The sequence below is a fragment of the Arachis hypogaea genome, chromosome 19, assembly GCF_003086295.3.
Source record: "Arachis hypogaea cultivar Tifrunner chromosome 19, arahy.Tifrunner.gnm2.J5K5, whole genome shotgun sequence".
NCBI classification, from domain to species: domain Eukaryota; kingdom Viridiplantae; phylum Streptophyta; class Magnoliopsida; order Fabales; family Fabaceae; genus Arachis; species Arachis hypogaea.
The window spans coordinates 72277088-72292687 of NC_092054.1; positions in this window are offsets into that span (position 1 = coordinate 72277088).

A 15600-nucleotide genomic window follows, 5' to 3' on the forward strand; every position below is an offset into this window, starting at 1 on the left:
TGAGAATCCTGTTATTTGATTATGTTGAGATGGTTGCCATAAGCTGGTTTGCTTGATGGTTGCAAACTGACTGAAATTCTGATCTTCGATGGATTTATATTGAATTGAATGATGTGATGGTTATTTGATATAGTGTAACGGTAGTGGATTTGTTGGAAATTCTGATCTTGTGATGAGTTGGCTGGGATTTTGATCTTGAATGAATTACTTTGAATTGTTTGATATTGAATTCGAAATTTAATATATTGGGATGGCTGTAAAATGGATTTGTGACAAGTTGGAATTGGTTGAACTGTGGCTGCGATTAGTGATTTATATAAGTTTACTTATTAAATTAAGATATGAAGAGTTAATCATTGAATGAAATATATTTGAGAAGAGTTAGTTGTGGTGATTATTATGAGTTATGATTGAAGTTGGATGAGAATGTGAATTGAGTTTGGGTTACGGCTGTGATATTGACTGGTTTCGTTGTCGTGAGTAATTAATTGATGAGATTTGCTTTAGTTTGAAGCTGTAATTGATATTGATGTTTTCTGATTTTGATGGGATTGTTGAAAAGTTCTGATTCTATGTGATTATACTGAATTAGTTGAGTTGTGTGGCTGTATTCTGGTTATGGAGAGTAAGTGCTTGTTGTTTTTAGTTATTTGATGTATCGGAATGGCTGTGAAATTGACTTGTGACTGGTTGGAACTGGTTTTGGTAGTTTTTAATGTTGGTTCATGATTAATTAGAATTAAGTTTGAGAACTGTTAACAGATTGAAGCTTGATTATTAAATGTATCTTATGAAATCTGAATTTAAAGATAAGAACAGTAACTCTAAAAGTATAAGGATAACTTGTGATAATTGGGAATTATATGGAGCAGAATTTTTGGGTGAACATATTATAAAAGAACTGGAATTATGTAAATAATACATACTATGTGTTTTGGTGTCAATATTGCTAAGATTTTGGTTAAGTTAGGTGATAATGTGTTTTGGGTGTTTGGAAAGTGCAAAATTGTTAATCCTTTGGTTAAAATAATTTATGAATTGATCAAATTGAAGTTGGGTAGATGGAGTATGTGGAAGTTGCGGATTATGGCTGAATTATTAACTATTGCGGATTGTTAAATTTCTGATTGATTTATTGTGATAATTGTTGAGAAAGGTTCGATGAGATGTTGAGAAAGAGGGAACCCGTAAGGGTGGCTAAGTCCGAGTTTTAAGGGAGATGCTGCCGAAATTTTATGAAAATCTGAGGTTTCATTTGAAAAGTTATTTTAGAAGCTTTAAATTTGGAAAATTATATTACTTGAGTTTTATTTAGTTAAGAAAGGAATTATAATATTTTGAGTTTGATTTACCAAAGAAAAGTCTGTAAAGTTTTAATGACAGAAAAATAGACAGAGATTAGTGAACGAACTAGGGCAACATAGTTTGTTCTTGAGTTGCGACTAGGGTTAGGTGTTATATGAAAAGTTAAACTGTTTTAGTATAGACTTAATGAACCTATACCTGGGTCAGGCTAACTATTCATACCGAAATTTACATAAGCTTTAAATACATACGTTAAGTGGAAAAATTAGAGCAGAGTAAAGAAACACAGAGCACAGAGTAACCAGAGGAAAGTAAAGAGATAAAGAGAAGAAGAGTAACATAGATATAAAGGAAAGAGTAATCAAAGAAAAGTAAAGAGATACAGAGAACAGAGCAACCAGAGCAGAGTAAAGAGATACAGAGAAAAGAGAAACCAGAATAGAGTAAAGAGATATAAAGAGAAGAGTAATATAATAAAGAGATATTTATATATATATATATATATATTAGTTGCTTAATGCAACCCAGAGCTATATTTATATATATATATATATATATTAGTTGCTTGATGCAACCCAGAGCTATATTTAATATATATTAGTTGCTTAATGCAACCCAGAGCTTTTATAGGGAAACTAAATTACCTACAGCTATTTTCCACTTCCCCAGAGCAGAGCAGAGTATATATATATTTTCCTGCATTAAGCAGAGGCTGTCTCAGATGAGCAGCTATTATTATATGCGCATTTATTTAGGAACGGAAAATCGTATCCGGAAAATCGGGATTACTCGTGACCGGGTAAATGTCGGGATTGCGGGCAGCCAACCGACACATGAGCTCATATTGTTTGTGCATATGCATTCGATCGTGTTGCTAGTCTTGTTTCTTTGTGATTGTGCTGCTTGTCTTGGTGACTTGTTTGTGTGTTTGATTAGATATTTTGTTGATGCTTTGAACTTAGTGAAATATTGAGGAATGGTATTTGTGAAGTAAGGTTTGGGTATATTATTTATGTTGCTGATTTACTTAGTTATTTGTAGCTGAAGAATTGCTAATGCAGTTGAGACTTTATTTAAGTAATATGATTTAAAGAAAGGGATTTAAACGGTTTCAAGTAAGTCTTAAGAAATTTTGAAAAGGTTTGATAAAGAAAACTACATTGGAAACTGGAGTTAATTATTTGCATGTTAATCATTACTTTTACGGCATTCTCATTCCCTACTGAGAACGTGTGGTTTGTTCTCACCCCAAAATCTTCCACCCTTTCAGTGACACAGGTTCGAAGACTCAGTTTGAAGCTGCAGACGATTGTTGGACTATATTTATGAGTTAAGTGTATGAGTTAATTTGCTTTAATAGAGTCCCCTCGCCCTTATTGCTTAAGATTTTTATTTTATACAGAGGGAAAGGATGTGTATCTGAGTTTTATTTGAAATCTTTTGTATGACAGATATTATTACTAATAATTATATGATTATTATTATTTGGTGATGCTTGATATATGATTTGATAAATAAAAACAAAATTTTCTGGTATTTTTACTAAAACTGGATCGCGATATAGAACTAAAGGCCCAATATTAAATAGTTAATAAGGAAAACAGGTCAGTAACGCCTTACTTTTGGTACGATCATGACGTATTAGAAGTTGGGTCGTTACACCTTCTCTACTCTGTATGGACTATCCCATCTTGATCTCAACTTGCCTGGGGTGAGTCTCAGTCGAGATTTGTAAAGGAGGACTAAGTCCCCAAGTTGGAACTCTTTTCTCTTAATGTGCTGATCATGTACAGCCTTCATCTTCTCCTTGTATAGTCTTGAATTCTTATAAGCTTCTAGGCGAAGGCTTCCCAATTCTTGCAGTTGTAATTTCCTTTCAGCTCCGGCTTCCTCAATTCCCATGTTGCACTCCTTTACTGCCCAAAAGGCTTTGTGCTCAACTTCAACAGGGAGATGACAAGCTTTTCCGTAGACTAAGCGGAAAGGACTCATCCCAACAGGTGTCTTGTATGCGGTTCTGTACGCCCAAAGTGCATCTTGTAGCCTGGTGCTCCAATCTCTTCTATGAGGTTTGACTATCTTCTGCAAGATACGCTTTATCTCTCTGTTTGACACCTCGGTTTGCCCATTAGTCTGAGTATGGTAGGCTGTTGCAACCTTATGAATTATTCCATGCTTCTTCATTAATCCTGTTAGTCTCCTGTTACAAAAATGGGTGCCCTGATCGCTCACGATTGCTCGTGGTGATCCAAAGCGACAAATAATGTGGTTTCTCACAAAGGAAACAACAGTGTTAGCATCATCAGTGTGGGTAAGAATTGCTTCCACCCATTTGGAAACATAATCCACAGCTAACAATATATAAAAATAACCATTAGAATTTGGAAATGGGCCCATGAAGTCAATGCCCCAAACGTCAAAAATTTCACAGAAAAGCATAATTTGTTGAGGAATTTCATCCCTCCTGGATATATTACCAAATTTTTGGCATGGAAAACAAGATCTAGAAAATTTAGCAGCGTCTCTAAAAAGTGTAGGCCACCAGAATCCATAGTATAAGATTTTTCTAGCTGTTCTTTGAGGGCCAAAATGTCCTCCACTCTCAGATGAGTGACAGACCTCTAAGATGGACTAGAATTCTGATTGAGGCATACACTGTCTAATTACCTGGTCAGTGCCACATCTCCATAAATATGGGTCATCCCATACATAATATTTAGACTCGCTTTTCAGCTTGTCTCTTTGATGCTTAGAAAAGTTTGGAGGAAAAGTGCGGCTAACTAGATAATTAGCTACAGGTGCATACCAAGGGACTACCTCAGATACTGCTTGTAGGTTATCAAATGGGAAATTATCAGCTATAGGAGTGGGGTCATTTGAAATCTGCTCAAGGCAACTCAAGTGGTCTGCCACTAAGTTCTGGTTACCACTCCTATCCTTAATTTCTAAATCAAATTCTTGTAATAGCAGTATCCAACGTATAAGCCTTGGTTTGAACTCCTTTTTAGCTAATAGATATTTTAGAGCTGCATGGTCTGAGTACACTACTACCTTCGTACCAAGTAAATAGGCTCGGAATTTATCCAGAGCAAAAACAATAGCAAGAAGCTCTTTCTCAGTAGTAGTGTAATTGGATTATGCTGCATCTAGAGTTTTAGACACATAAGCAATAACGAAAGGATCCTTACCTTCACGCTGAGCCAATGCTGCTTCTACTGCATGGTTGGAAGCGTCGCACATTATTTCGAATGGCTGGCTCCAGTCTGGTCCTCTCACAATTGGAGCTTGAGTCAGGGTAGTTTTCAGCTTATCAAACGCTTGTTTGCAATCTTCACTGAACTCGAACTCAATATCCTTCTGCAGTAGTCTGGATAAGGGAAGTGCTACCTTACTGAAGTCCTTAATGAATCTCCTGTAAAAACCTGCATGGCCAAGGAACGAGCGGACTTCCTTCACAGAAGAGGGGTAAGGTAAACCAGAAATAACATCCACCTTTGCTGGATCTACAAAAATGCCAGTATTAGACACAACATGTCCTACTACAATCCCTTGTTTAACGATAAAGTGACATTTTTCAAAATTTAATACGAGGTTTGTACTGACACATCAATCTAATACTCTAGATAATCCATCTAAGCAAAGGCTAAAGGAATCGCCATAAACACTAAAATCATCCATAAAAACTTCCATACGGTCCTCAATAAGATCAGAGAAAAGACTCATCATGCACCTTTGGAAAGTCACTGGTGCATTGCACAAGCCAAATGGTATTCTCTTGTAAGCATAAGTCCCAAAAGAACATGTAAAAGTAGTCTTTTCTTGATCCTTAGGAGCTATATGAATCTGGAAATAACCTGTGTAACCATCTAGAAAATAATAATTTAATTTAACTGACAGGCGATCCAGCATTTGATCAATGAATGGAAGAGGATAGTGATCCTTACGGGTTGCTTGGTTGAGGCGTCTGTAGTCAATGCAGACCCTCCAAGTGTTCTGTACTCTGGTTGCTATGAGTTCTCCATGCTCATTTTTCACTGTAGTGACTCAAGTCTTCTTTGGTACTACTTGTACTGGGCTTACCCATTCACTGTCTGAGATGGGATAGATGATATCTGCCTCCAATAGTCTGGTCACTTCCTTTTTGAAAACCTCTAAGATAGTGGGGTTCAGTCTTCTCTGGGGTTGACAAACGGCCCTTGCTCCCTCTTCTAAAAATATTCTGTGCTCACATACTTGAGGGTTGATGCCTACTATATCTTCCAAACTCCACCCAATTGGCTTCTTGTGCCTCCTCAGCACACTTAGTAACTGCTCTTCTTGTTGAGAAGTGAGTTCCTTTGCAATGATAACTGGACACTTTTGCTTGTCCTCATGGTAAGCATATTTGAGGTGTGGAGGAAGGGGTTTCAAGTCTAACTTCTGATCATGGTCAGGCTCTGGGTTGTCTGGAGCTGGTAACAATGGTAAAGCACTGTCATTGTCCTCTGAGAATGTCCCCACACTTGGACCTTGTCCTGTGTGCTTCTCCTCTAATTCCTCCTGGTGAACTTCAGCTACAGTTTTATCTATGATGTCACATTGGAAGATAGAATGATCTTCTGGAGGGTGCTTCATAACTCCATTCAGGTTGAAACTTACTAATCGGCCATCTATTTCAAAAGAGTATGTTCCTGAAAAAGCATCCAATTTGAACTTTGATGTCTTCAGGAAAGATCTTCGAAGTAGGATTGATGATGGCTTCTCTGAGTCATTTTGGGGCATTTCCAGAATATAAAAATCAGTGGGGAATGTGAATCCATTAATGCCCACTAATACATCTTCAGCGACTCCAACCACTGTAATAATGCTCTTATCTGCTAACACAAAACGTGCTGCCGACCTTTTTAAAGGAGGGAGCCTCAAAATATCATATATAGACAAAGGCATTATACTCACACATGCTCCTAAATCACACATGCAGTCAGAAATTATCACACCACCAATAGTACAATTAACTATACAAGGACCCGTGTCACTAAACTTTTCAGGTATACCTCCCATTAAAGCATATATGGAACTACCTTAAGGAATAGTTTCTAATTCCTTAATTTTGTCTTTATGTATACATAGATCTTTTAGAAACTTTGCATATTTAGGTACCTGTTGAATAACATCAAAAAGAGGAACAGTTACCTCAACCTTTTTGAATATCTCTACCATTTTGGGATCAGGTTCCAGCTGCTTCCTGGGCTTCTTTGCAAGTTGTGGAAATGGGATAGGAGTGGTGTCTTCTGCAGTATCTGCGCCCTGTGGTGCTTCCTTCTGTGGTTCTTTTTCAGCTATGTCCTGTATGTCCTCTTCCTCTTCAGCATCTTCTATTTCCACTACCTCTTCAGCTGAGGCGTGTTCTGGTAGTGTGGTTCTGGACCTCTGGGTGATGGCATTAATGCCACCCTTGGGATTGGGTAATGGTTGAGAGGGGATTCCACTGGAGCTCAAAGGCTGGTTATTAGAATTATTCATTGATCTAATCTGTGAGACAAGAGCTTGCAAAGTAGCGTTCAGACCATTTAGAGTGGCATTAATGTTATTTTCCATGGTCTGTTGTCTCCGATCAATGGATTGTAGTAAATAATCATTAGAAGATGAGGAAGGATAAGTAATTTGAGAGGTCTACTGTTGGGTATTCTGTGGTCCTTGGGATTGTCTTAGGTGAGGCGCTCTGTAAGGCTGGTTCTGGTTTTGCTGCCTGTTGTTGTTATTATTTCACCTCTGATTTCCCTGATTGTGTATGCCTCCTCTGTTGTTGTTGTCCCTCCAATTCTGGTTAGAATTGTCCTGCCATCCATGGTTGTAGTTGCCACCTTGATTGTACCCTTGGTTGGGGCGGTCATAGAAGTTATGAGTGGCTGCCACAGTGTTGTCTTCCTGCTGGAGCTGCGAACATTCATCAGTATAGTGGCTATAATCAGCACAAATTTTGCAAACTCTCTGTGGGACTAACTGTTGGTTTTGCTGTGGTGGAGAAGGTTGAGCTTGCTGAACTTGTTGTTGATTCAATTGCATCTGCTTCAGCAAGTTGGTCATTTCACAGATACTCTGAGTCAGAGCAGTAGTCTCTCTGCTAGAGGATACTTTTGCAACGGCTTTTGAATGGCCTTGTTTCTGCCTGTGATTCCAAGTAGATTCAGCTAAGTCGCTGATCAATTGCCATACCTCGTCAGTGGTCTTGTACTTTTTCATAGACCCATTGCTAGCACTTTCCAATGTGGTATTATCTTGGGGCCTCGTGCCCTATGTGACATAACCAAGTAACACTATCTTATCAATCATATGGTGGGGGCATGCTTCCAGAAGATTATTGAAGCACTTTCAGTATTCATAGAGAGTCTCAGATTCATCCTGAACAATCATGGAAATGTCTTTCCTCAGTTTATCAGTAACTTCAGCTGGAAAGAATTTTTCCAATAATTCTCTTCTCAGTGTATTCCAGTTGGATACAGTTGCTGCTGGTTGAGTGTAGTAACACTCTCTTGCCTTCCCCTCATGAGAAAATGGGAAAGCTTTCAGTAAAATTGAAGTTTCATCTGCACCATCACGCCTGACAGTAGAACAGGCTGCTTGAAAATCCCTCAGGTGCTTGATAGGCTCTTGAGCAGGCAAGCCATGAAACTTGGGCATCAAATTGAGCAGTGCGGTCTTTATTTCAAAGTCTGTAGCCACCGATGGGTGATGCGCTTCAAATGGTTGCATTGTAAAATCAAGGGCTCCAGCCTCCTGGATAGTAACTCTTCTAGCTGCTGCCATGTTACCTGCACGTAAATCAACCAAATCAGTAGAACGGGGGCTGGTTTCTTTCTCAAGTGACGTTTCAGATCCGCCCTCAGAGAGGACTAACTGACGCCGAGCTTGCTTTATTCATGAAATAGTTCTTTCAATCTCAGGATCGAATACTAGCAAGCTTGGATAAGGAAGTGAACGCGTCATCTAAGGAAAGAAACAAGCAGCTCATGGTAGCAAGATAAAATAAAATGCAAATAAATAAAATCCAATTAATAACTTTAGCACTCTATTGCAACTCCCCGTTAATGGCGCCAAAAATTGACGTGGCGGAAATTGGCTAATTAAGAATTGATATAAGTTGTGCATTGCAAGTATAGTTCTTAACCAACCAGAAATCCACTTATCAATTTAGAAAGGTTGTCACAAAAATTAAAATTTAAAATACTGGGAGTATGAATCCCAGGTCGTCTCCCAATGAGTTGCAGAAAGGTGTGCTATTTTATTAATCAGATATTTTCAGGAAGAGTTTGAGTTGAATAAACAAGAAATTAAATTGGGGAAATTAAGTCATTTAAATAAAAGTCTTGACTGGGAGTAGATTAGTTGGAAGTCCTATTCTTGTTGGAGTACTCTCAAGATTAATTGATAATTGGAGGTCGTTCTATTTAATTATCCTTTGCTAAATAAGGGAAAGTCAAACAAGTTGGAATGATGTTTCTACTCACAAGTCCCAATCCGCTTACTTGGAAGGATTGGCATTAGTCACTAGAGAGCCATCCAACAATAAACCAAATTACAATTTCTCCTTTGAACATTCCAACTCAAGGGTTCCTTTCAATCAACTCCCCATCAAGTCAGGGAACTACTCGCTCATTATAAATGTAGAACTCATAACATAGGGAAGGAAATTCAAGAAAGACATGATAAATAAAACTCAAAAAATCAATTAAAAATAAAAGTAACTCTTGTATTAATAAATTCTAAAATAATCCAATAGTAAAATTGAGTAAATTGAAGGACATGGAAGAGTAATGCCAAGTAAAGAAAACGAACTAGAATGACGAAGTCTTGATGAGGTAATAACTCTTCTCAATATCCCAATGCAAAGAGCAATCGAAATAAAAATCCTAAGAACTATGAATGTGTAGAGAGAAAACCTAGAGGAGGAGTAAAACTAGTTCTAAAAACTAAAAAACTGTGTAGAATGAATGTTGTTTTTGGTTTCTGCATGTCCTCTTGCTCTAGTCTGCTTTTCCGGGCCAAAAACTGGGTCGAAACAGGGCCCAAAATCACCACCAGTGAATTCTGCAGATTATGCAGATCGCACATGTCATGCAATCGCGTCATTCATGCGGACGCGTCATGTGGCGTTTGCTTTGCCACGTGGCCACTTCGTCCATGCCTCCGCATCACTGCGATTTCCTCTCTTCCGAGCGGTTGCGTGAGCCATGCGACCGCGTCACTTCTCACTGGTCATCTCCTTAATTTCTTGTGTTCCTTCCATTTTTGCAAGCTTCCTTTCTAATCTCCAACTTATTCATGCGCTATAAAGCCTGAAACACTTAACACACAGATCACAACATCGAATGGAATAAAAGAGAATTAAAATGCATAATTAAAAGTCTCTAGGAAGCAAGTTTTCAATCATTTAATAATTTTAGGAAGGAAATATAAATGCATGCTAATCACATGAATAAGTGGGTAAAGATCATGATAAAACCACACAATTAAACACATTATAAACCATAAAATAGTGGTTTATAAACCATAAAATAGTGGTTTATCAATTGCACAAGGCAAAGGGCATTCTCTTGTAAGCATAAGTCCTAAAAGAACATGTAAAAGTGGTCTTTTCCTCATCCTCAGGAGCTATATGAATCTGGAAATAACCTGTGTAACCATCTAAAAAATAATAATGTGATTTACCTGACAGGCGATCCAGCATTTGATCAATGAATGGAAGAGGATAGTGATCCTTACGAGTGGCCTGGTTGAGGCGTATGTAGTCAATGCAGACCCTCCAGGCGTTCTGAACTCTGGTTGCCATGAGATCTCCATGCTTATTCTTCACTATAGTGACTCCAGACTTCTTGGGCACTACTTGTACTGGGCTTACCCATTCACTGTCTGAAATTGGGTAGATGATATCTGCCTCAAGTAGTCTGGTCACTTCCTTCTTGACAACCTCTAAGATAGTAGGGTTCAGTCTTCTCTGGGGTTGACGGACAGGTCTTGCTCTCTCTTCTAAAAATATCCTATGCTCACAGACTTGAGGGTTGATGCCTACTATGTCTGCCAAACTCGAACCAATTGCCTTCTTGTGCCTCCTCAGGACACTAAGTAACTGCTCTTCCTGTTGAGAAGTGAGTTCCTTTGCAATGATAACTGGAAACTTCTGCTCGTCTTCAAGGTAAGCATATTTGAGGTGTGGAGGAAGGGGTTTTAATTCTAACTTCTGATCATGGTCAGGCTCTGGATTGTCTAGAGCTGGTAACAATGGTAAAGCACTGTCATTGTCCTCCGAAAATATCCCCACACTTGGACCTTGTCCTATGTACTTCTCTTCAAATTCCTCCTTGTGAACTTCAGCCACGGTTTTATCTATGATGTCACACTGGAGGATAGAATGATCCTCCGAAGGATGCTTCATAACTCCATTCAGATTGAAGATTACTACTCGGCCATCTATTTCAAAAGAGTATGTTCATGAAAAAGCATTTAATTTGAACTTCGAGGTCTTCAGGAATGGTCTTCCGAGTAGAATTGATGATGGCTTCTCTGAGTCATTTTGGGGCATCTCCAGGATATAAAAATCAATGGAAAATGTGAGCCCCTTAATGCCTACTAATACATCTTCAGCAACTCCAGCCTCTGTAATAATGCTTTTATCTGCTAACACAAAATGAGCTGCCGACCTTTTTAAGGGATGGAGCCTCAAAATATCATATATAGACAAAGGCATTATACTCACACATGCTCCTAAATCACACATGCAGTCAAAAAATACTACACCACCAATAGTACAATTAACCATACATGGACCTGGGTCACTACACTTTTCAGGTAAACCTCCCATTAAAGCAGATATGGAACTACCTAAAGGAATAGTTTCTAATTCATTAATTTTGTCTTTATGTATACATAGATCTTTTAGAAACTTTGCATATTTAGGTACCTGTTGAATAACATCAAAAAGAGGAACAGTTACCTCAACCTTTTTGAATATCTCTACCATTTTGGGATCAGGTTCCAGCTACTTCCTGGGCTTCCTTGCAAGTTGTGGAAATGGAAAGGGAGTGGTGTCTTCTGCAGTGTCTGCGCCCTTTGGTGCTTCCACCTGTGGTTGAATTTCTTCTTTTTCAGCCATGTCCTGTATGTCCTCTTCCACTTCAACATCTTCTGTTTCCACTACCTCTTCAGCTAAGGCGTGTTCTGGTGGGCTTGGCTCTTCCTGATTCTTCTCCTGCAGTGTGGTTCCGGACCTTAGGGTGATGGCATTAATGCCACCCTTTGGATTGGGTAATGGTTGAGAGGAGATTCCACTGGAGCTCAAAGGCTGGTTATTGAAGTTATTCATTGATCCAATCTGTGAGACAAGAGCTTGCAAAGTAGAGTTCAGACCATTTAGTGTAGCATAAAGGTTATTTTCCATGGTCTGTTGTCTCCGATCAATAGATTGTAGTAAGTCGTCATTAGAAGATGAAGAAAGATAAGTAATTTGAGAGGTCTGCTGTTGGGTATTTTGTGGTCCTTGGGATTGCCTTAGGTGAGGTGCTCTGTAAGGCTGGTTCTGGTTCTGCTGCCTGTTGTTATTATTATTCCACCTCTGATTTCCCTGATTGTCTCTGCCTCCTCTGTTGTTGTCGTTCTCCCTCCAATTCTGGTTAGAATTGTCCTGCCATCCATGGCTGTAATTGCCACCCTGATTGTACCCTTGGTTGGGGCGGTCATAGAAGTTATGAGTGGCTGCCACGGTGTTGTCTTCCTGCTGGAGTTACGGACATTCATCAGTATAATGGCTATAGTCAGCACAGACACCGCAAACTCTCTGTGGGACTAACTGTTGGCTTTTCTGTGGTGGAGAAGGTTGAGCTTGCTGAACTTTTTGTTGATTCAATTGCATCTGCTTCAGTAAGTTGGTCATTTCATAGATACTATGAGTTAGAGCAGCAGTCTCTCTGTTAGAGGATACTTTTGCAACGGCTTTTGAACGGCCTTGTTTCTGCCTGTGATTCCGAGTAGATTCAGCTAAGTCATTGATCAATTGCCATGCCTCATTAGTGGTTTTGTACTTTTTCATAGACCCATTGCTAGCACTTTACAATGTGGTCTTATCTTGGGGCCTCATGCCCTGTGTGACGTAACCGAGTAACACTATCTTGTCAATCATATGGTGGGGGCATGCTTCCAGAAGATTATTGAAGCACTCCCAGTATTCATAGAGAGTCTCGGATTCGTCCTGAACAATCATGGAAATGTCTTTCCTCAGTTTATCAGTAACTTCAGCTGGAAATAATTTTTCTAAAAATTCTCTTCTAAGTGTATCCCAGTCGGATACAGTTGCTGCAGGTTGAGTGTAGTACCACTCTCTTGCCTTTTCGTCAAGAGAAAACGGGAAAGCTTTCAACAAAATTGAAGTTTCATCTGCACCATCACGCCTGACAGTAGAACAGGCTGCTTGAAAATCTCTCAGGTGCTTGATAGGCTCTTGAGCAGGTAAGCTATGAAACTTGGGCATCAAATTGAGCAGTGCAGTCTTTATTTCAAAGTCTGTAGCCACCGCTGGATGATGTGCTTGAAACGGTTGCATTGTAAAATCAGGGGCTCCAGCCTCCTGGATAGTAACTCTCCTAGGTGCTGCCATGTCACCTACACATAAATCAACCGAATCAGTAGAATGGGGGTTGGTTTCTTCCTCAAATGACGTTTTAGATCCGCTCTCAGAGAGGACTAACCGACGCCGAGCTTGTCTTATTCGTGAAATAGTTCTTTCAATCTCAGGATCGAATACTGGCTAGTTTGGATCAGGAAGTGAACGCGTCATCTAACGAAAGAAACAAGCAGCTCATAGTAGCAAAATAAAATAAAATGCAAATAAATAAATTCCAATCAATAACTTAGCATTCTATTGTAACTCCCCAGCAATGGCGCCAAAAATTGACGTGGCGGAAATTGGCGAGTCGAGAATTGTTATAAGATATGCATTGCAAGTATAGTTCTTAACCAACCAGAATTCCGCTTATCAATTTAGAAGGGTGTCACAAAAATTAAAATTAAAATACTGGAAGTATGAATCCCAGGTCGTCTCCCAACGAGTTGCAAAAAGGTGTGCTATTTTATTAATCAGATGTTTTCAAAATGGTTTAAGTTGAATAAATAGGAAATTAAATTAGAGAAATTAAATAATTTAAATAAAAGCCTTGACTGGGAGTAGATTAGTTGGAAGCCCTATTCTTGTTGAAGTACTCTCAAGATTAATTGATAATTGTAGGTTGTCCTGTTTAGTTATCCCTTACTAGGTAAGGGAAAGTCAAACAAGTTGGAATGCTACTTCTATTCACAAGTTCCAACCCACTCAATTAAAAGGGATTGGTGTCAGTGACTAGAGGGAAATCCGACAATAAACCCAATTACAATTTTTCTTTTGAGCATTCCAACTCAAGGGTTCCTTTCAATTAACTCCCCATCAAGTTAGGGAACTACTCGCTCATTGTGAATGTAGAATTCATAACATAGGAAAGGGAATTAAAGAAAGACATGATAAATAAAAATCAAAGAAATCAATTAATAATAAAAGTAATTCTTGTATTAATAAATTCTAAAATAATCCAATAGTAAAATTGAGTAAATTAAAGGACATGGAAGAGTAGAGCCAGGTAAAGAAAACGAACTAGAATGATGAAGTCTTGATGAGGTAATAACTCTTCTCAATATCCCAATGCAAAGAGCAATAGAAATAAAAATCCTAAGAACTATGAATGTGTAGAGAGAAAACCTAGAGGAGGAGTGAAACTAGATCTAAAAACTAAAATTGTGTAGAATGAATGTTGTTTTTGGTTTCTGCATGTTCTCTGGCTCTAGTCTGCTTTTCTGGGCCAAAAACTGGGTCAAAACAGGACCCAAAATCGCCCCCAGCGAATTCTGCAAATTATGCAGATCGCGCACATCACGCGATCGCGTCACATGCGGCCACGTCATTCGGTGTTTTGCCCTGACACGCGAGCGCGTCGTCCACACCTCCACGTTACTTGTGCTATTCCAATCCGTGCGGTTGTGTGAGCCATGCGGCCGCGTCACTGCGATTTCCTCTCTTTCGTGCGGTCGCGCGAGCCATGCGGCTGCGTCACTTTTCGCTGGTCATCTCCTCAATTTCTTGTGTTCCTTCCAGTTTTGCAAGCTTCCTTTCCAATCTCCAATTCATTCATACCCTATAAAGCCTGAAACACTTAACACACAGATCACGGCATCGAATAGAATAAAGGAGAATTAAAATACGTAATAAAAAGTCTCTAGGAAGCAAGTTTTCAATCATGTAATAATTTTAGGAAGGAAATATAAATGCATGCTAATCATATGAATAAGTGGGTAAAGATCATGATAAAACCACACAATTAAACACATTATAAACCATAAAATAGTGGTTTATCACTGACGCACTCTCAAAACTAGCCAGCGCCAAACCAGGGGGAACAATAGAAGCCTCATCCAAGAAATGCTGCATTTTCCGTCAATCTCGGAAGAAGAAAAAATCCAAACCATAACAGGTCAGGATCAAGGATTGATGACACCCATAATTAAATACCTCAAAATAGAAACACTCCCCACAGGTGAAAAGGAGGTAAAGAGGTTAAAACGGGAGGCACAACACTACACTATCATAAATAATACTCTATACAAAAGAGGGATTTCAATACCATTGTTAAAATGTGTGCCGACTTCCAACACAAAGGAAGTTCTAGAAGAAAAACACAGTGGCATTTGTGTCAATCATCTCGAAGTACAAGCACTTACTAAAAAAGTACTCCGGGTAGGATTTTACTGGCTAACCCTACAAAAAGAGGCCATAAAGTTCGTAAAGACATGTCCACCCTGTCAAAAACATGCCAACTTTCACATCGCCCCCCCAGAGGAGCTCATCAGCGTGACCTCACCTTGGCCATTCGCAAAATGGGAACTCGACCTTCTCGGACCTTTCCCTCAGGGATCGGGGCAAGTTAAATTCCTCATAGTAGGGGTAGATTATTTCACAAAATGGATCGAGGCAGAACCCCTAGCTAACGCCACTGCTCAAAGAAGTCGAAAATTCCTATATAGGAACATTGTCACAAGGTTCGGGGTTCCATACTCCATCACCACAGACAATGGCACGCAATTCACAGATACAGGCTTCAGAAAGCTAGTGGCCGACTTGAACATAAAACACCAGTTCACTTCTGTAGAACATCCCCAAGCCAATGGACAAGCCGAGGCCACCAACAAGGTCATATTGGCTGGACTAAAACGGAGATTACAGGACACAAAGGGAGCCTGGAT